This window comes from Mustelus asterias, chromosome 1 (assembly GCF_964213995.1).
Source record: "Mustelus asterias chromosome 1, sMusAst1.hap1.1, whole genome shotgun sequence".
Classification (NCBI taxonomy): Eukaryota; Metazoa; Chordata; class Chondrichthyes; order Carcharhiniformes; family Triakidae; genus Mustelus; species Mustelus asterias.
In genome coordinates, this window is record NC_135801.1 from 29,876,963 (window position 1) to 29,899,816 (window position 22,854).

The following is a 22,854-nucleotide window of genomic DNA, read 5'->3' on the forward strand; positions in this document are numbered from 1 at the left end:
ATTTAGAGACAGTCAAGTGGGAAGAAAGCTACCCTCCAGGTTCCATTAACGAGATAAAGCAACTGGTCAAAAATCATCTGTCCAGTGGAGTATCGCACACTCGCTTGGCTCAGATATAAGTTCAGAAAATTTGCTGCAGAAAATTAGCATGGCTCTATTCTGCCAATTTATCTTCATGAAAGCAAAATAAAATCTCATGACTCCCTTGTGGTACTGCACACAGTAAAATGGTTAGGGTGGGAAAGAGGTTGATACAGCTGTTAAGTTGGCAGGGAAGGAAAGCAATTGCAGTGTGGTTAGATCTGTTTTTGGAATATTAATGAAGAAATAACATTTTAATATCTGAGCTGGCTATGATATTGCTCATGTTAGGTTGAAGCATATACTTTGGGAGGGGGAGGGTAATTCTCAGCTGTTCACACCAGCGGGATTCTCCGGTCCTGTTGGCAGCAAAACCAGAGAATCCCACTGGCAGTGAACAGCGGACCACCTCCTGCCGCCGAGAAACACGCGACTAGGAGGTCGGAGAATTCCGCCCTTTGTCTCGGTTATATCTGTCATCCTCATATCAAAGCTTCTCTAAATCTATATTTCTCTACGAGTTGCCACTGGTTTTTCTTTCTGCTGCTTTCTCCTTGTGTATTTGTTGTCCTTCATTTATCTCTTTCTTAGTGTATTTTGTAGTTTTTGGTATGCTTTTGTTCCATCTTTCATGTTTCTACAATAATATAAAGGCACCAGTCATTCGTAAGAGATTGTGTAAACACTTTGTGGATTTATTTATTCAGACCAAGCACATAACAACAGCTATACATAGGTAGAAAGCTTGAAGATATCAGCAACAGAATTGTATGTCTGTGCACTGTTCAAAACCAGAAGTGAAATTAAGACTGGATTGCATGTCAACTTCCTTTCTAGTGATGTCATGCTGCTATTCCTTACAGGCATATTATAGCATCCTCTTTCTTTTTAAAGATATTGACCCATTTTCAAAGAGATACAGCTATTTATAATACATGTTCATTTTTAGTTACATTACATAAATGTAGAGGATTGGCGAATTTATGAGTCTCCAAAGCATAAAGGTAAGCTACATGTATGTTCAGATCTTGTAATGGTAACCTTGTCTGAAGGTTTCTTTAATTGCTCACAATGTGGCATTGCCAATCTTGGATGTTGTTCTCAGTTGCATTTGAGATTTAGTTTTCTATGCAATAGGGGTTGGGTGCAGGGGCTGGGGAGCTGAGATGGATCTGATTTGTCCTCAGCTAAATCATTGTGTGTAATGACTGCATAAGACTTTGGACTGGACAAATCCTTGTCACCTCTGCCGGTTGCCATGTACCTTCTGTGTGATCTTGGATGTGAACCTGTTGCCAGAAATGCAAACTTGGCAATTTTGTACCTGTATTTTTATCATGCATTTATCATGTATTTTTATTATCATAGAATCCCTACAGTGCAGAAGGAGGCCATTCGGCTCATCGAGTCTGCACCAACCACAATCCCACCCAAGCCCTATTCCCTTAACCCCACATATTTACCCTGCTAATCTCCTGACACAGGTCGATTTAGCATGGCCAATCAACCTAACCCGCACATCTTTGGAGGAAACCGGAGTACTTGGAGGAAAGTCACGCAGATTATGGTAATCTTTTTTGTAGTTTTAAAAGGTGCTCGCTCATTTCTGAGAGAGTAAAATGGGTTACAGTAGATAAATTGGTACACACTAATCTGCCAAATAATGGCTTTGCTGGTGAAGGAATAGTTGCACTTAAAGGTATCACTCTCAGCTGTAACATTACAATGTGTAGATCTTGCTTGGTCTGTCTAAATTTGAGAATTTGGGGTTTGCCCTAATCATTTATTGAGCTTGGCTATTAGATCTAGGGTAACGAGGAGTAAGAGTGTAATCAATATCCCACTTCTCACACATATCCTGAAATGGCTTATCAATAAATTGTAAACTGTTATTCGTAATGATCTCTCTGACAGCACCAAATCAAGCTAAGATAGCACTTAGATTGTGGACAACAGTTGTGCTTGAGGTAAATTACACATTAAGTAACATCAGTGAGGTGACGATAAATTTGTACAAGGTGTTGGTTGGCCCAGTTGGAGTGCTGTGTGCTCCATTATGGAAAGAACATTAAAGGCAGAGAATGTAAATTGACCGTTAAAATACAAGAGATGAGAAAATATAATTATCAGAGGGTAATGGAGATACTGGAACTCTTATATTTTATTCTTTCATGGAATATGGGATCACTATCTAGGTCAGCATTTATTGTCCATCCCTAACTGCCCTCGAGAAGGTGGGGGTGGTAAGCTGCCTTCTTGAACCACTGAAGGGGACCCAAAGCGCTGTTAGGAAGAGAGTCCCAGGATTGTAACCCAGCAACAGTGAAGGAATAGTGAATATTTCCAAGTCAGGATGGTGTATGGCTTAGAGGGAAACTTCCAGTGTTGGTATTTCCATATGTCTGCTGCCCTTGTTCTTCTTGGTGGTAGAAATCATTGGTTTGGAAGGTGTTGCAGCAAAACGCTTGATAATTTGGTGCAGTGTATGTGATGCATTGTACACACTCCTGCCACAATGCGTCAGTGGTGGAGGAAGTGGATGACGAAGGTGATGGATGAGTTGCTAATCAAGCAGGTTACTTTGTCCTAGATGGTGTCGAGCTTCTTGTGTGTTGTTGGAGCTGCACTCATCCAGATAATGGAGAGTATTCTATCACACTCCTGCCTTATACCTTGTATATGGTGGACAGGCTTTGGGGAGTCAGGAGGCAAGATCTCTGCTGCAGATTTCCCAACCTCTTACCTACTCTTGTAGCCACAGTATTTATATGGCTAGTCCAGTCCAGTTTCTGGTCAATGGTAAGTACCCAGGATGTTGATACTCAGGATTCCGTGATGGTGATACCGTTGAATGTCAAGGGGAGATGGTTGGATTCTCTCTTGTTGGAAATGGTCATTGACTGGCACTTGTGTGACGCAAATCTTTCTTGTCACTTATTAGCCTAAACCTCAATGTTGTCCAGGTCTTGGACATGGACTGCTTCAGTATCCGAGGAGATGTGAATGGTGCTGAACATTGCTCAGTCATCAGCAAACATCCCTACTTCTGACATAATGGAGGGAAGGTCATTGATGAAGCAGCTGAAGACGGCTGGCCCTACAACACTACCCTGAGGAACTCCTGCAGTGATGTCCAGGAACTGAGATGATTGATCTCCAAACACCATAACTATCTTCCTTTGTGCCAGATACGACGCAAAACTAGTTGAGTGAAGCTTCACAGAACTGCCTCTAATGCATTTATATCCCTTCTTTAATAAGGGAACCAAAACTGTACGCCATACTCCAGATACCACCTCACCAACACTGTACAACGGTAGCAAAACATCCCTACTTTTATATTCCATTCCTCTTATAATAAACAACAACATTCCATTTGCCTTCTTAATCACTTTTAAACCAACATACTCACTTTTCCTCATTCTTGTGCCTCAGAGGTCTGCAATCTCTCTCCATTTAAATAATATGCTGCTTTTCTAGTCTCCCTGCCAAAGCAGACATGTTCACACATTATATTCCATCTGCCAAATTTTTCCCACTTACTGAACCTATGCCCCTTTGCAGACTCCTTTTGTCATTTTCACAACTTACTTCCCTACCCTTCTTTGTGGCATTGCTGGAACTGCATGAGCTAATTGGCCAGCAGCTCTTGAGGTTGGACTTCCATGGAGGGGCGGAAATTTCACTCCCTGCTAGTTAAGGCCACCCAGAGCGGAATATTGCTGTGGCCTTTTTTTTAAATACGACTGGCCCAGTCTCTGAAAATTCATCCCTATAGTTATGGAAAGGGGAGTGATGGCAGGAAGGGGGGAATTGGAAGTTGCGGGGGTGACGGGGTGGGGGATCGGCAGCCGGGGCAATGGGTAGTTCTCTGTGCCCCTCCCCTTTCCAATGTTGGGTCCCTTGATTGGGCATCGAGTACCTTTGAGCGAGGGACCACCCTCGGGGAGACCACAAGCAATCATGTCAGTGTTTGCTTGTCATGTTCCCTGCATGGTGAATCACCTGCACATGGCTGGGTTAATACCTCCCAGCAGCAGCAACAGGACAAAGCCCCTAAATAGGATTAATTACTCACTCAAGCTCCACAACTGGTGGTGGGGCAGATAAGACATTCCTTTCGATCATGGACTTAACCAGGGTGGAGGCAGGAATTAAATGCCTCCCTCCACCCCCGCCATCAGACTCACCATGGGGGGAGGAGGGCACAAAGTTCCACTCAGTGACAGAGGAGCCCTCAATTTAATAAAGTCACTTAATTATTGAGGAACAAGGTTAGAAGAAATGTATTTATTCAAGAGTTATTAGAGCAGAGAATGCGTTGACACAAGGATTACAGAGATAGACGGTTTCATGGTTTTAAGCAAAAGTGGATAACCATTGGAAGCAAAGGAAGCAGTGAAACTTGTTTGGATTGTTCCAATAAAAACTTGTCACAGACCCGATGGTACAAAGAGCCTCCTACAATGTAGTATTGTTTCGTTCAGTATAACCAAATATAAATTTTCAATTTGTTTTCAAGAAGGAAAATGCTCAACTGATGTGTGATTTGATCCCTCCCCACACTAGCCACACATAAAACCATGTGGTGTCGGTTCTGAGAGATTGTACTCAGTTCAGGCCAGAACTTGGAAGGGGATACTGGTGACAAATTCCTTCTGGTAGGACTTTAAGAGTTTACTTACAGCAGGTTTGGATTGACAGGAAAATTGAATTATAATCTTTATTGTACACAATTTAGCACAACGGTGTGCAAAACTAATCCAGTGATGTTAACACAAAACAACTTAAATGTCAGCACTCCAAACAGAGTTATATTTCATAAGTTGACATCTCTTTGAACTTGCAGCTGGAGTAGCAAAAAGGTAAAAAGATTTTACACGGGATCTCGAGCAGATTTAGTTCCTATTCTTGATGAGCTGCTTCAGCCCAATTCCATGCAGCAAGATGCACAATGTCATAGCAACTGAAATTTGCTTTTGGCACAAAGTAATCTCAGATGGAAAATTGGAAGGATAGATTCCTCTCTCCGCATGTAAAGGAATATCTCAGCTACATTAGCAGCCCAGTATTTCCTTTGATTTTATTCTCTAGCAGGTGTGAAGATTACATTTCCATTTGATTTCTCACTTTTAAAGTGCTCGCACAAATTCTTCTATTATTTTGTAATGCATCATCAATTTAACTTATTTTTCCTTTCCTGGAGATATTAACTCCTTGCCCGGTAGAGTTCCAAGGAGCAGTATGGTAATCCAGCACTTTACCTAAATATCCATTGCTTCAGTGTGAACTTGGACCCTGAATTTTGGCAGGATGTTCAGCTAGCTGCTCATCACAGCCAAATTCAACTTTGCCCTGTCTGGGAGGCCATAAACACAGATTTCCAACAGATTTAGCTAATTACCCAAATGATCCGTGTTTCCTTTTTGGGATGTGCAGCCAACTATACTGCCCTACCACTCTCTCAGCTGGGACTAATTAATCCAACAGAGTTTAGGGATTGAGCCTGGGACCTTCTGGGTTTCTGTGGCTTCAAGGTTGTAGGGTAAATTAAGACATTGTCGGAGATTCACTATGTTCCCACATCTGAAAACAGATAATTCCTTTTTTAAAGGTCAATCTCCTTTAATATTCAGAGCAATCTCCCGCTGAACATTGGGTCTTACACTGCGCACTTGCTAGTGGGATATATAGGGAAGGCTAACAGTTACATCATCCCCTTAAAGGCAACAAGTCTGCTTGCAAGGTTACAAATGCATATTATAAGGCTATTTTTAGTTTGGAAATTGCAATTTTAAGATCTGCTCGGAGGGGCTGGCAGAGATGCCTGGGGTCATTACAGATCAAGGAGAGGGCATGTTAGTGAAGCCATGGGGCGAGGTATTGAAAATTAAACAATGGAAGCTTTGTTAATTCTCTCTTCAGAAAATGGGTTTGCCCGTGAGAGGATTTAAATTATTCATATAATTTCCCCAGAGCAGAGAAAGTTTGGAGGCAACTTAATTTGCATTTCTATCTGGAAACAGGCCATATGTGTGTCACATTGCCATGCAGATGGGCTGTGGGGGTAGGAAGATTTTTTTTGGATCTAGCTCCCCTGAATCCAGCGGTCTGGGGTGGTTGTTTGTGTACAAAGCAACCTGAAATAAGCACAGAGAGAGAATATGCCAGCAGCCAGGACAAGGTGCTGAGAAGCCCTCAGGAACCAGGAGTGGTTTTGATTTGGAATCACTGTGCAAGGATGTGAGTGAAGGCAATGCTCAGGCTGGCAAAATCAAAAATTTGTGAGGTGCTGAAGTAAGGCTGGAGGACTTGCCTGGCTGGATGCAGGAAGAAGAATCAAGGCAATACTGAAACTAAGGAGAATCTAAGTGAATTCCTGGGAGCTGTGACATACTTTCTAGGCCAATTGAATGACCACTCACAAAACTGTAACATAAAAGGGATTCTCGGTTGAAATTAAAAGTAGAACAGGGAGTGTTCTGTTCAGAATGTTGGTTTAAAGTATAAATGCTAATGAGATATAGAGAGTTCAGTCAGTCATTCTTGTTGTCAGTTAATAATTGGCAATTCAAATTTCTTTTTAAAAGTTAACGTTTTCTACCGAGATGGTAATTGTGGTAATACAATCAGGGCCTAGTTTTAAGGCTGATTAAATTGGACATCCTAAATTAAAGAATTGGGCATATTAAAATCAAACACAGTCAAACCTCAGGCAGGCCAATTGTACAAATACACAAACATATCCGGGCCTTGGCCCATCAATCACCATCAAAGATCGTTGCACTCTGAGACCCAGCAGAAGATCATCGCACCCCATTGAAATGCACCGGCCTATTGTTAGAAGCCCAGATTGGGCCAGACTTTCTGTTACCTAGAGTTCCTGCAATTACCTTATCTGGCAACAGGTTACATGTAAGCAACAACATGGGGATGGACACCTGGGGGTGGGCCTCAGTGTCCTGTCAGGCAGACATCAAGAGAATATGCCAGCAGCCAGGACAAGGTGCTGAGAAGCCACTGGGTATTGGGACCTCCCCCCCCTCCTGAGACCTCATTGGCTGGAAACCAGAGAAGTTTCTGGAAAGGCAGGCAGGCAAGGGGATAAAGGTACACATTTCAGACACACCAGCAGCGAAGACTCGACGAGGGAAGTGACCTTGATCATCCGGAAGACTGACCAGGCCTTTTGGCTAAGATCAAGTGTAGTATCGACATGCTGTACTTGGTTGGAGTCATAAGATTACATTGTGGCTTCATTTGAAGCAATTTTTAAAAGCGGCATCTCAGCCTTTTGGCTAAGATGCAAATGAGATCAAGCCTTGGAGGAGGTGCAATGTCTACTCCAATCAGCTTGGATCATGTAGATCAAGCCCAAGACAGGAAGTGAGAGGCCTGTCTTGTCAGCTTGGATCGGGAATGTCTCACTTGAATTGGACTTTGATTGGATTGAATGGGATATATAAAAAAAAGACTGACCAGGGAAGGAAGGAAGGAAGAAGCTGCCATCGAGACTCACCTTTGCAACGACGGACCAGAGGGACTCAGAGAATCGAGCCTGCAGATTAACCAAACCATCTGTGCAGGTAGTATACTTGAATCTGGGGTATCTTCTTGTTTTATGTGGGTAATTTAATGGTTAATAGTGTGATTAATAAACCTATTGAACCTTTACTTGTGTTTGTCCTTTGTCAATCTTCCAAATAAGGGCACCGGGGTAAAACCTTGGAGTAGGCAAACTGGTCAAAAGTATCTGAGAATTAACAGGTACAATATCAATGTAGGGACTGATAATGAGGGCAGCCTTTCCACAGAAAACCTATGGGGTTGGTAACTATAGTCTGACTTTTCCACAATCACGTGGGACAAAAATCAACAGATGGTAAAACAATGACTGAAGCAGAAAATAGGATTTGTTGACAAGTCACTGAACATCCTTCACCATTTGTTTGGTGAAGTGGAGTTGCTGCTGTGAAAGGGTACAAGGAAGGTCAGTCTGTTTTGCATTTTCTGCAAAAAGAAAATGGCTTATGAATGATATATCTTGGGGAAGGGGGGATATTTTCTGCCATTAATGAGTCCTGGATGCTATCGTCCGGGCTCACTTACCCTTCACCACCTCACCGATCGAGGTTCTCCCCGGTGGGAATCACATTTGGTCCCCACCAATAGGGACCACCTTCTCTGCTGCTGAGTACGAGGGTGCGAGTGCTGAGGTTCAGAGGGTGGTGGTAGCAGCAGCCCACATTGAGCCAGCTCTGATACACAGGCAGACATAAAATCACATCCATTCACACAATGCCTTGCAATAAATACAATGTTTGTTCAAATATACAAAAGATTTTGGATGCTGGAAATTAGGAATAAAAACAGAAAAGGCTGCAAAATCTCAAGGTCAGGCAGCATCCTTGGTGAGAAAAACAGAGTTAAGCTTTCACATCGATGCCCTTTCATCAAAACTGGGAAAAGTTAGAAACGTCATGGGTTTTAGAAGGGGAGGATAGAAGGAAAGCAGAAGGGATATGGTGGAAAATATATTTCCTGAAGCTGGTACACTAGCATGGCTAACCTTCTAACTTTTCCCAGCGATTGATGAAATGTTATCAACCTGAAACATTAACCCCATTTCTCTCTCCATAGATGCTGCTTGACCTGCTGAGTGTTTTCAGCATTTTCTGTTTTTATTTCACATTTCCAGCATCTGCAGCATTTTTCTTTTGCTTTGTGTTAATCTGCCTCCTGGAAAATCTCTCGGCCAATTCAGTCACAACTCCACTTTCAAAATCTCAACCTGTCCATTCACCACGACAATCAATCTGCTTAGCCACATCGACACCTCTTCACCAATGCCCATTAAAACAATAACTCTCTCTCTCACCCTGGCTGCTCCCCCAGTGTGATCCTTCGATTCCACTTCCTTGAGTCCAAGGGAATGTCCAAGAACATATAGAGTGGGCAACTTGTTTTAGCCATTCATCTGAAGAATAGCCAAACCATATAAAACACTATCAAATCCAATACCTTTAGCCTACGTCACAAACTCTGTTGCCTATCCCAGGCAATTTTCTGAAGCTGAACCAGATGGTTTGAAACTTTGGTGTTGGATTTGGCCTGGATGAGCTTCTGGTCACACATCCTTATCATCACTAAGCCCAGCGATTTTCATCTCATTGTCTAATCCCTCCCTGCCTTAGTGTTTCTGCTGCTCAAACCCTCACGCACACTTTTGTTAGCTCTAGAATTGACTATCCCAATGCACTCCGGCCCGGCTTCCTATCTTTTTCTCCTTCAGCTGTTAAGGCCCTAGAGCTTTTGAATTCCTTCCTTAAGCTCTCTGTTCCTCTATCCTTCTTTAAGACACCCTTTAAAATATACCTAAATGACCAATCTTTTGGTTGCCTCAGCTAATATCTCGTGTAGCTTGGTGTCAGATTTTGCTCGATAACACAACTACACAGCCTCTTGGAACGTTTTACTGCTTTTGAAATGAAATACCAGTTGTTGGTGGTGGATTTTTTTTTCCTTTTTTTGTGACTGTAGGTTTGGAAGCCCAGCAATGACAACGATACGGATTAAAACAACATCACTCAGCATGGCAATTCTCTCTCATCTACATCAGAAAGTCCCATTACAGCTACACAAATCTCAGAGAATGCAGTGACTAAGTTCGAAATGTCAGCACTGGATGTCACACTGCCTAAAAACAGGAAGCAGGAACCTGCTGCCTACACAGCTACCACTTCTGGGACTACATCAATGTGGCAAAATTGTTGCTTTTCAGTAGAAAAGCCCCTTTTAATCCTTCCTTTGCTTCTGTCCTCCCCATCTGCTGAACTCTCTTCAATGTTTCAAGGGCGATCAGCCTTCCAGTGATTCTGAAGACGATATTTGCCGATGTTTTTTCACAAATGAATATCCAGTATATATTCTCATAACAAAGGTACAAAAAAATTATTTAAGATATTGTGGAAAAACAAAAAGATCAGTCAAACAGGCACTGGAAATAGATTGAATTAAAATACAAAGCAAGCACTTGAGCGTGCAATTATAACAAAGAACATCCCTTTTACTCCACTTCTAATGGGTGAACAGAAGGCACAGCGGAATGCTGTCATAAACAGGTGGGAAATCATGCCAGGGCATTATAATAGGTTTTAAAATACACACAAATGAAGTTCTTGCATATTTTATGAGAGAGTTCTCCAGAGCAGCTGAAGTGGCCAATCAGAAAGACATAAACTGCACTAACTGGGGAAAAGATCCAGGAAAAAGATTGATCTAGCCACACCAAACATCCACCCCCTCAATTTCCAAAATACAATTTTTATATTTAGGAAACTGATCCCCCTGGATGAAAAATACTCTGCAGAGGATCTACGTCTAGCCATTAAGTAAGCTCTTAATCAAAATATAAATAGATAAATATAAGCGTGGTAGTTAGCTGTTGACTATAAAATTCATCTCATTAGTAAGGGAAAATGGGAATTTGAGCACTGCAGACCAGTTCATTAAATTTGGGAGGAAAATAAGTTGCTGCATCCAAGTATATATATTCTTGCAAATATCTAATTCATGGTTCATGTTAATATTTCAGAGGCGATGCTTAGTTCTGGGAAGATTAAACTTTAATATTGTTGTATACAATGATTTGTTATTGAAGCTTTTCATCTTACACTCATCAGGACAGATTTAGAAAAATAACAAATCTAAAGGGAGCAACAATTCATACTGCATGAGAAGAGGATGCTAATTGGTTGGTAAGAGAACTCTGATTGGCTGAGGTGTTGCCATGGAGAATGCACCAGGGAACAGGTAACTACCAAGATCTTGATCAAATTCAAACTGGGCCGTTCAACTCTGATTGGTCAGGGCATTGCCATGCAGAAGAACCAAGGAATGGTTATCCTCCAAGCTTTTACTTTGTTGGAAAAAAGGTTTAATGTGTGGACATGCTCTTTCTATGTGCAAATGACGGGGACCTGTCTGTGAATATACGTAGCTTCTAACATGCTTAAGTGAGCCATACTGCAAGGATACCTGATAATTTTAAATTGGTTGTCAGTGTAATTCTTAGCACAATCAGGATTGTTGAGCAAGTGTTGTCCAACTATGGAATTATATATGAGGCTGATAAGCGCATGATGAAAAGCTTCAACATCTTGTCTCATTTTTCAGCAATACTCAAGTTCTGTACTGCCAAGTAAGCAAGTATTAAACTTTAATTGTAGAAAATGAGATAAATGCAGTTAAAGCAGCTTAGGGTCTACTACACTTTAAAAGATTGAGGCCATGTTTACTTAAGGGGTTAACAGTTAGAAAGCTAAGATCCCAAAACAGCAGGTAGACTTACTTAGCTGGAGACCTGGAGACATGGGCCGGAATTTTACCAGCACGCCTGCTCCGGTTCCGCATTGGGCAGAATTCTCCGTTGGCCTTGGGCGGGATTTTACAAGCCTCGCCATAGCAAGGTCGTAAAATACCATCCGTGGTCTCTATACTACTGCAAAGAGTGCAGTCCAGAGAGTTGTTTAGTTTTGGGGGTTTAAATTAAATTAATTTAAAAGTGAATCCTGGAAGGCTACATTAGCATGGAGATGAGTGGAGCTTAGGCTGATTCTCTGGTTTCAATGTATCTAAGTATTTGTGGGGAGAGTGGGGGTGGTTGCCATTTGGACCTTGTATGATTCCCAGCTCACGAAGAAACACTGGGAGCCATTCAGTGCAATTAGGGTTCAAGAGGAGTCTTGGGGAACCGAGAAAGTAGTGAAAGGTGACTAGTTCTATGCTGGAGAACATTAGGACTCAGAAGTAGTCCTGGGAGCTATTTATATAATGGTACAGATGGGAGACTGGAATTCAGAGAATGCCAGGGTCAGTGCCAGCTTAGCGAAGCCAGCCAAAGAGTTGAAATTATGCCAGTACTTAGAAGTGGGAATGTATCTTTGTAAATCCCATGGAATGCATTTGTAAGAAACAGTCATTGAAACAGTCCAAGTCAGAGTGGCAATTGAGGGAACTCAGAGGCTATATATTTTAAAGTGAAGAGTTGAAATCCCTCCTGAGGGAGAAAGTTTTAGTGAGATTTTGTGACTCACAGTGGTCGCTGATGTCTGTGTGGATTACTGAGGTATCCATGGGATGTGGCTTGGTTGCATCTGCCATTTAATGTGCAGTGTGGTTTTTCTGACCACAGTTTGCCTGTTAATTTGTATTTACCTCATGTTAATTCTGAATGTAGTACAGTATAAGATGGATATATAGAGTGTTTTACTTTTCTGACTTTGTATAGTAAAGTTTGTTTTATTCGTTTAAACCTGTGGAAGCTTGTGGCTTGATTCTCTTCATGGGTAACTCAGGTTTCAAACATTGTATATTAAACTAAACATTACTTATCCTTAACAAGATCATAAGAACATGCATATAAAAATAAGCCCAACTCACATAATTGATTTGAACACTATGGCCGGGAAATGTCAATAAATGTCAATTTCCATGACATTTCCACATGATAATCAGCTCCGCATCGATTTCCAGCACGCGGAGCTGATATCGTCAGAAAACCTAAGCTGGGAGATGTGTGGAGGCCGTGACGTCCAGCAGGAATCCCGTGAAATAGCCGCCGCTGATGTCTTCCGGTCCACTGCACTACTCGAGCAGCACAGCGGGCTGGGAGGATCACCTTGTATTTGTTTCTGAAAATATTTACATAAACCTACCCCAAACACATGAAGTGTATTCAATTTTTCAGCTCACGTACAGACCTGCTCGCTTCACTCCTATGTTTCTGCGAACACAGCACTAGAAGTGATAGCTGGAAGCCAGCCGTGCTTACATATGAATTGCATAGTACTGGTCTGAAGCTCCAATGTGAAAACCTTCAATACTGTAAGAACAAATGACACTAGAGAGAACTTTTTAATATATCTTTTGTCTCTCTCTATATATGTCATGTTGCTAGAAGCAAACATAAGAGAGAATAAATCTAAACACTGGGCTGTTAGTTACCATTAATCTATCTACAGAAATGTAGCAGTAGATAATTTCAAGAAAAAAAGATATTTCTGATTACACGGTCATAGAATCATAGAATCCTACAGTGCAGAAAGAGACCATTCAGCCCATCGATCCTGCACTGACAACAATCCCATCAGGCCCACACTTCTGAACCCCGCCCATTTAGCCTGCCAATCCCCCTGACACTAAGGGACAATTTAGCATGGCCAATCAACCAAACCTGCACATCTTTGGGCTGAGAGAGGAAACCGGAGCACCCGGAGGAAACCCACACAGACATAGGGAGAATGTGCAAACTCCACACAGTGAACCCAAGGTTGGAATTGAACCCGGGTCCCTGGCGCTGTGAGGCAGCAGTGCTAACCACTGTGCCACCCTCATACCACATATTTGCATCAGGCCCCATTTTAATTACATTATAGCACTTTTGTTATTAGATTCCAATACTTTACCACCTTAAGTATATTGCATCATTGGTAATTTTATGATGCTCACATTTTACTGTTTTTCTTTTACGTCCTTTTGTAGAGAGAGAGAGAGGCAGAGAGAGAGAGAGGCAGAGAAAGAGAGAGAGGCAGAGAGTGGCAGAGAGAGAGAGGCAGAGAGAGAGAGAGAGAGAGAGAGGCAGAGAAAGAGAGAGAGAGGCAGAGAAAGAGAGAGGCAGAGAAAGAGAGAGGCAGAGAAAGAGAGAGGCAGAGAAAGAGAGAGAGAGAGGCAGAGAGAGAGAGAGGCAGAGAGAGAGAGAGAGGCAGAGAGAGAGAGAGGCAGAGAGAGAGGGGCAGAGAGAGAGAGAGAGGCAGAGAGAGAGAGGCAGAGAGAGAGAGAGGCAGAGAGAGAGGCAGAGAGAGAGAGGCAGAGAGAGAGGGAGGCAGAGAGAGAGAGAAGCAGAGAAAGAGAGAGAGGCAGAGAGAGAGAGAGGCAGAGAGAGAGAGGCAGAGAGAGAGAGAGGCAGAGAGAGAGGCAGAGAAAGAGAGAGGCAGAGAAAGAGAGAGGCAGAGAAAGAGAGAGGCAGAGAAAGAGAGAGAGAGAGAGGCAGAGAGAGAGGCAGAGAGAGAGAGAGGCAAAGAGAGAGGGAGGCAAAGAGAGAGAGAGGCAGAGAAAGAGAGGCAGAGAGAGGCAGAGAGAGAGAGAGAGACGCAGAGAGAGCGAGGCAGAAAGAGAGAGAGGCAGAGAGAGAGAGGCAGAGAAGCCTCCGAGTGAACGGAGTCTGCTTACATCAATGGCTTCTGAGTGAAAACAAGGGAATCCCCTCACTGAAACTGAATCTCCTGTCAGTCAGAGAGATGACTTCAAAGGATTTTCCATCATATAAGAGTATGAAAAAAATCCAAGATAGTGAATGCAGCCAACATTATAAATATGACTGTTCTCATTCTAAATTTACCTGTTTTTAAAACCAGAATGATAAACTAACCTGAAAAGAACAAGCACCGAGGGCGAATGTCTACTCCCACAAGCTGCAAATGGGTTTGGCACTGGCCTGATGAATTGGGGCAAAAACGGGAAGCATGGTGGGTGTCGAGCCCATTGCAATTCTCCTGGCTCATCCTGTGGGCACTGATCAGGTTCCCACCCAGAGCAGGCAGGAGCCTCATGAATACAGTTAAAATCAAATTAACACCATGTTACTGGAAAATGTTTTTTTTGAATGGAAGAGCTAATACCTTCAAGTTGATGACACTAATAGAGTAGAACCATGTAATTAACCATCAGGGAGGTATTGTGGTGTAGTGGGCAGCCTCCCTACCTCTGGGTCGAAAACTCCAGACGCTCCCACTCCAGGACTTGATGGCCATGGAGGGTACATGCATAACGTGGCCAAATAGGTTGACAACCTGTAAATGCTTCCAATATGACTGATGGCAGGCAGTAAAGAGTGGACGAGATTCCTGGTCAGCCATACTGCGGAGATGCCGGCGTTGGACTGGGGTAAACACAGTAAGAAGTTTAACAACACCAGGTTAAAGTCCAACAGGTTTATTTGGTAGCAAAAGCCACACAAGCTTTCGAGGCTCAGGGGCTTAGAGCCTCGAAAGCTTGTGTGGCTTTTGCTACCAAATAAGCCATACTGCAGCAGGCAAACCACTGCAATACTTTGCCAAGCATAATCATGGATCAATCCAATGGAAATCCACAGTCATTAACACACTCTTAGAGTAAGGTGCCTGGAGGAGGAGGAATTAACAATCAAATTTTTTTTACAGCTTAAACCGGTGAAATTTAACAAGGTCACATAGACCAGTCACATTTTTTTTTACAAAAGGTATATTTTTGTCCTCATCAAGGTAAGGGAATTAATTTCAGTCACTTAACATCAAGCTTCAAGCATCCCTTGCAAGACAGCAACGCCAGCAGTATAATAGAGCCTTTGTGCCAACAATTTTTCACAACCCAAATTTCAGAAGGAAATGAACCATTAGGTCATTTCCTACTTTCAACACCAATTATTCTGAATGAGATAGCCAATGTAAAGTCAAAAACAGTTTGTGCTCTTTATTGTCATCTTGGAACCATAGGCTGACACAGTGTTCATGCTTTTTTGCAGCAAAGTTTATTTAAATATTTTCAGGGAAAATGGTGTTCCACTCTTTTTTTTGCACTGGGCTCATTTTCATATACATACATGAATACCTCTATATATTAACTTATTTTCTTTCAAAATTTAATGAACTGTTTTATGGAATAGAAAGGACACGCTTGTTGATTCAACACTGTTCATGAAGGCAGATTTGTTGCAAACATTCAAAATGTATCTGAACAAGTTTCTAACAGTGGCTGAGAGAACAACTTAAGAAAGGCAGGTGGGCAACAGGAGAGGTGGCATGCAGTTTCTGTGATCTACTGCATTTTATATGATCATCTTCAGGGGTCAGTTGGATTTCACTGAGTCATTCTTAATAAATTGGTACGCTGTTTTATGGTTTTTTTGACAAAACTAGGGGTTTTTTTCTCTGGAGCGGCGGAGGCTGAGAGGAGACCTCATTAAAGGTCTATAAAGTTATGAGAGGCATAGATAGGGTTGACAGTCAATCTTTTTCCCAGAGTTGAAATGTCTAATACTAGGGGGAACTTAAGGTGAGATGCGGGGAAATTCAAAGGAGATGTTTCAAGTTTTTTACACAAAGAATGGTAGATGTCTGGAATGCGTTGCCAGGGTGGTGGTGCAGACAGATATGATTGGGGCGTTTAAGGGGCATTTAGATAAGCACATGAAAGGAATAGAGGGATATGGACCAAGGGCAGGCAGAAGGGATTCGTTTAATTTGGCGTCATGTTCGGCACAACATCGTGGGCCGAAGGGGTGTTCCTGTGCTGTACTGTTCTATGTTCTATTTAAGAGATGGCTGATAGGATGTGGGGAGGGAGGAGCCACGCAAAAGAGAGACATGAAATACTTAAGTTGCATGCGACTGTATGGGCCATACAATAGTACAGTTGGTTTCCTCTCATGCCATTTCCAAACGTTGGTATAATTGATACATATGAAAATAGTTCATGCTTGGCGCGTGCTTCAAGTAGTTACCTCTTCACCTGGATAAGTTGCCATCAATCAAGTTATTCAAATGGAACCAACCTGCTGAGATATCAGAATTCAGTAGATACAGCACTCAACACGCTCATCTCTATGAAGTGTTTTCCTATTCCAGAGAAGCAGGCTTTTTCTAGTTCATGGAGATTGTATTATATTTGACTTCAGAAAAATAATTGACGGAAAACTTCTCAAAAGAACTTAAGTGAAGCCAGTCTGCAATCCACATTTTATATACTTCACAGCTTAATTAACACAGTTGCATTTAATCTTTCTAATTTCAGCTTGAGTCTGTCATTAATACCTGCCACAAACAGACTATTCAACAGTAAGCCACGGGACACAATTTCTAGCCAACTCACAGTAATGACCATACTTGATATCATTCAAAATAACTTATCAGTCCTTTCTTGTACAATTTAAATTGTACCTCACTATTCTTCATTGAGTGCTGCTGAATTGTTTACACACATTATCTTTAACAAACCCACAGGTAATTTCATTTTTGGATGACACAAATTGAAGTTTCAAAAAATGGCCATGAAAGTGATGCAGCCAAGGCTATATTTATCCCCCTTTTCTATTGTAAATGTAACTTTTCACACCTCCTCTTGGACATCCCAGTTGTTCCCCAATCATTAAGGTGGACACAATGATCTGCTATCAGGCATCTGTCAACACAAGAAGCCTGACAGTATCTCACATGCCCCTCATTATTTTATAGATCTCTATAAGATTACCCCTTCTTTGGAGCATAGAAGGGGTAATCTTATAGAGATCTATAAAATAATGAGGGGCATAGATAAGCCAGATAGTCAATATCTTTTCCCAAAGATAGGGGAGTCTAAAACTAGAGGGCATAGGTTCAAGATGAGAGGGGAGAGATACAAAAGGGTCCAGAGGGGCAATTTATTTCACACCCAGGGTGGTGAGTGTCTGGAACAAGCTGCCAGAGATAGTAGTAGAGGCGGGTACAATTTTGTCTTTTAAAAAGCATTTAGACAGTTACATGGGTAAGATGGATATAGAGGGATATGGGCCAAACACAGGCAATTAGGACTGGCTTAGTGGGTTAAAAAAAACGGGTGGCATGGACAAGTTGGGCTGAAGGGCCTGTTTCCATGCTGTAAACCTCCATGACTTTATGACAGTCCACCTTAATGAGCAGCTGCTACAAGCCACAATTTGTTCCTCGCTTTGCCTCTACTTCATGGCTTTTTCTAAAGCTTAGATCATGTATCTGCCACACAGGGAACATGTGTTTTACCATTCCACTGCACAACATGTAAGATCATCAAAGGAACAACCTATCCTGCTGCTCTGAGACTCCACTCTTTTGCTCCCTCAGTCTTTTTTTGTTAATTTTTCCAAAGCTAGCCAAGCAGCTGCAACAAAGGTTTTCTGTTTTCAGCTTTTTACTTCAACAGTCAAAAAAGGGATGATAAAAGGGCTAGTGTTTACAGCAAGTATGAGATTTTTGGCTGCCCCTTGATTAAAAAAGCCAAGTGATTAAAGACAATGTTTATTGTTTTCTGAAATAAATATAGTCCAAAATTTGTCATTTTTAAAATTTAGTAAAACTATGGCAATAGGTCAGAAAACTAGGGTCGGAAATTGAATCTTGGAAGCTATGATAGTGAATCAGTTCAGCCATTAAGGTAACCTAGCCCTGGGAATAAGTTTGCACAAAACTTATACCTTTTTAAAACACAAGTGAAGAATAAAATACAAGACAAGGATACCATAGTGGAAGAGGCACAAAATGAGTCAAAATTAACTTATCAATGGGAATGTATTAGTTTATATTTTGAGGGTATCCATATTTACGAATGCTGCCACATTTTTCAGTCTTTAATAGATTACTTAACTGAAATAATTCTTGAATAGGTCTAGATACACGAGAAATTGGAAATATGTCAGTAGACAATGAGAAACAACTGCTCAGATTATTCACACAGCTTTTTTGCGCATCCTCTTTGGGCATGATTCAAGGGTGAATATTGCCAAAAAGAATATGATGGGGCAAGGCTTTTACAGTTTGCCAGTAAGATAGTTGCTGGATTATTAACCATTTCCAACACAGTCAGACCTATCACAGCAATATAAAAAGAAAACACCTTAGTGCCTTTAAAGAAGCAGAGCATCTCAAGGCACTGCACAGATGCATTATCAAACAAAATTTGACATCAAGTTGCATAAGGACATATTGGATAGGTTACCACAAGCTTTATCAAAGAGGTACACTTTAAGGAGTGTCTTAAAGGAAGAGATAGAGGTGCAGATAGATTTAAGGAGGGAATTCCAAAAGCAGACTAAAGCATGACTGCCAATGTTGAGATACACAAGGGGTCAGAGTTGCAGGAATACAGAGTTGTCACAGGGTTGTGAAGCTGAAGGAAGTCACAAAGATATAGAGGAGCAAAGGCATGGAGGGATTTGAATGCAAGAATAAAAATTTTCAACTCGGGACGCTGTTGGAGTGGGAAACAACATGGATCAATGGGCATCAGAGTGAGGGATCAACAGGACTTGGTGTAAATTGGGATATGGAGCCAGAGTTTCAGATAAGCTGAAATTTAATGTGGGGTTGAAGATGGTTGGCTGACTAGCATTTTTATTAGAGAACTATTTCCTGAAGAACACCCCTTGTGTAACAACATAATCAGAAACAGCGCTGCCACCTGGGCACCATCCGAATAATCTGATTTGTTACTGCACACAGCCCCAATTGGCAGCAGTGCTGCTTCATTCACATTGCCAATCTGTCAACGATGGCAGGCTACCCAGTAATGTAAATACAGAGTAAGGTTCACCTCCCCCACGTTTGATCAACATGATAAGAGTGCTCTGTATCTTTATCTCTGATGCTGAGACCGTTATTTAAATAGTGAATATACTGTTAGATGTGGCTTTAATGTGCTTCAAGAAAAGTTTATTCCAAAGCTTAGAATAAATTGCGAATGCAAGATCTTTGGAACAACAAAGGTGGCTGACATTTTAACAAAATTCCATTGTCAACACAATGAAGCACACTCACTTCAGCATACTGGATTCTTTACTAAACTAATATGGTTTACAATGTGGGAAAATTGTATAAATCCAAAGTAAAGTGAACAATTTCATTTAAAGCCAAAGGAAAAAGTTAAGCAATTTCAAAATCTTTAATTTTGTGAAAGCTCCCCTAATAGTTCCGATGGCCGCTGTAGAACTAAGCCATGCAGACTAGGAAAGTCACCAATTAAATCTATTTGGTATTTGCTGATCTAACCAATGATGCCAGTAAAAGTATTGTAAATCAACCACTTATCATGGCCACTTAACTATTTGTGGGGTCTTGTTTTGCACAAATTGGCTGCTGTGTTTCCTACATTACAACAGCAATTATACTTCAATGTGTTTTGGGACCTCCTTGGACTCAAAAAGGTGCTGCATAAATGCAAGTCTTTCTTCTCTTTCTTATTTAACAACTTATTGCAGGATGAGGAAAGGGCAGCCCGTGATCAATAAGCCTGTTGTCACCGGGATCGCAATAAAGAATGATTAATTGAACTCTCTTCTGGAAGGATGTCATCGTACACAGGACTCCACCTCAGGCATGATTCAGCACATCCAGGAGCAGAGGGGAGAAAAATGAAGGATGATTAGAAAAAAAAGGCTAAATTTGTTGCATGCCGTACTTATTTTAAAACCACTTAAATGAAGAGCCTGAATATCATTCATATCCATTAATGATACAATTTGTACAGATTTATGCAGCAGTCTGTGAATTTCTGTAAACACTCCAGTTCCTACCAAGTAACATCAACCTTTTGATCTATAACTGCATTTCCTCCACTGGTTCCTGCAGAAAGTACAACCTTTCCTATCACAGGAATCCGGAAAAAGCAGAAGTGAAGATCACTAGCCTCATTGAGCAGAATTCGCCTTTGTCAAAGGAAACTATTCTGCCTCATTTCAATCATCCACTGAAAGCAGTAAAATCAAAACTGACTCCTTCCAGTGAAATGCTGGAACCAAAGAGAACAGCAAGTGCTTTGAAATAAGAAGTCGCAGTGTCAAAGTGACCAAAGGTTTAGCTTGCAGCAGCTGGATCTGCAGTCCACAGGGAGCTCAATGATCAGAAAGAGCATCTTCAGCACCTGTCATTTTCTCCACGACTTATTGGAGCAGTCGTCATTTTTTAGTTCCGGGAAAATATTTTTCACACTTTAAAAATAAAATAGTCTTTTAAGAATTTCCTTCAGTTGCACAGCTAGAAGCTGTTCTATTAAGGGTAATCAATAATAATAATTCTGCTCTGAATGCCATTTAAAACTTTGGAGAAATTGCATGCATCATTCTACTATTTGCATTTTATGAGGAAGCATAAAAAAATGCCTCTTAGCTTTATCCTTCGAATCTGGTGAAAGCAATAAGCAAACAGGGGGCCTGTTTTGAAATCTGCTATCACTGCTTTTGTAGTCAAGTGATTGGAGACTATTTTACAGCTATGAATGCCCCTATATATGTGCAAACTGAAGAATACTGAGACATAGTGAGGCTGTGAAGCACGATACACACATGAGTAAGCCCAATGATCAATGCATCATCACACATTAGTACATCTTGATTCATGCAAGTGGATTCCCAGAACCGGCCCTGTGCATTTAATAGACAGATCCAGGAGAAACTGCTTCAGACAGCAGCACGTAAATCCCACATGAAACGTGGGCCTCTACCTACATCAGGTGCCAGGAGGCTGTGTCATTCACATTAAAGATTGTTGCCGATGACAGGAGTATTAAGCGCCTGCTGTCAGCTGTACCTTTTCAGTGAAATAAATGCCAGCCAGTATCAAAATTGGCACGCCACAATCTTCCCACTTTTAGGTCAAAATGTAAAGTATTTCCATAACCTTTTTACTGAATCAATGGCTATCCTCAGTGATTAGGTAAAAAACGCGAAATCAGCTATTAAAAGGTAGTCAGCCAAAGCTCCCAGACACATAAATCACAGCTGCATCAGAACTGAGCTAATATAGTGTGTTGGGAGCTTAAATCAAGCCTTCTTTACACAAAGTTTAGAACAGTTTATTACTAAAAGGTTAGGTTCCAGCTCCTGACTACAGCTTTGCTCCCCTTTTCTGGAGTGGCAACGCTGTTGTTCTTTTCACAAACAGAACTTCAGAAATGTTTAAAGACAGGCATAAGGCACTCTAGATACTCTAGAAGGCAACTGAAGCTAAGCACATGCAAGAGCAGTAATAATGCACTTACCTCCACTGTTTCAGTATTAGAGTATCTGGTCAGGCTCTGTTGTGCAGGATTTATGATAGTGATCTGCACAAAAGAATTTGGTTTCCGATCACGAGCTGTAGCCACCAGTTCCTTGCAGGCTGGTACAAAATGCAGAAAAGAATTGTAAGCTTGGTTTTCTAAAAGGAAAAAAAAACCTCACCACAGGACAGACTAGATTTAGCCCCAGCAGAGCACACTGCTGTACAGAGGAACTCTCCAACTAAAGGAAGTCCTTGGAAGCAAAGCTCATTGAAGGAAGTCACATGTCAAAGCTTGTTTGGAGACTTTCCATAAACTATACCATCCTTTATTTGATTTCCTGCCAATATCTTACTGCCAAATGTTCTTCAGTTGTCTGATCTGCGCGCACGCACACACACATATAGTGTATCAATGTGTTAATTCACTATCTGTTTTATCAGGAAATAACACATCCACCATCTGTTATGTCAAACCATCCACTATAATTTTAAGTAGCAACTATAAAACAATATTTTAACAAAACTGAATACAGAAACCCTGTTTGTCTTTCTGACACTCCCTTTCACTCCGTGCTATTACACATACAGGAATGCTTATACAACTTGTCATTAGCAAACTGTAGAATAAAACCATTCACAAGTCTCAAAGGACTGTGTGCATAGTGTATTTTGTTTAAATGATTCACAGAAACAAGAGCTTCACCAATTTAAAAGCAAGTTAATGAGACAGGAAACATTTTGGAAAACCGACTCGGCTGGCTACAAGCTGGTGCAGATCAATCTACTTAATGCATTTGCCAGAAGGAATGTAGTTCAGGAAATGAAATTTGTGCTTCAGTGTACTTTAAACAGAATTCTCCAGGAGCACTGTTAAAATAACATTGCACAGTAATCAACACACATCAGTGAAATGTGATATCTGGGGAAAGGCACATTTTCAAAGCAGAAACATTACTATAATATACAATAACTT

The 22,854-nt window shown here is 41.4% G+C and overlaps 1 protein-coding gene across 1 annotated transcript in view; it reads right to left on the reverse strand.

Annotated features, from left to right (window-relative positions):
• inpp4b (inositol polyphosphate-4-phosphatase type II B) overlaps nucleotides 1-22,023 on the reverse strand; it is a 413,442-nt gene extending 391,419 nt beyond the window's left edge. The window contains exon 1 of the mRNA XM_078210873.1: nucleotides 21,880-22,023. The gene's annotated coding sequence lies outside the window, so the exon portion shown is untranslated. The remainder of the gene's footprint in view (nucleotides 1-21,879) is intronic.
• Between the last annotated feature and the right edge of the window lie 831 nt (nucleotides 22,024-22,854).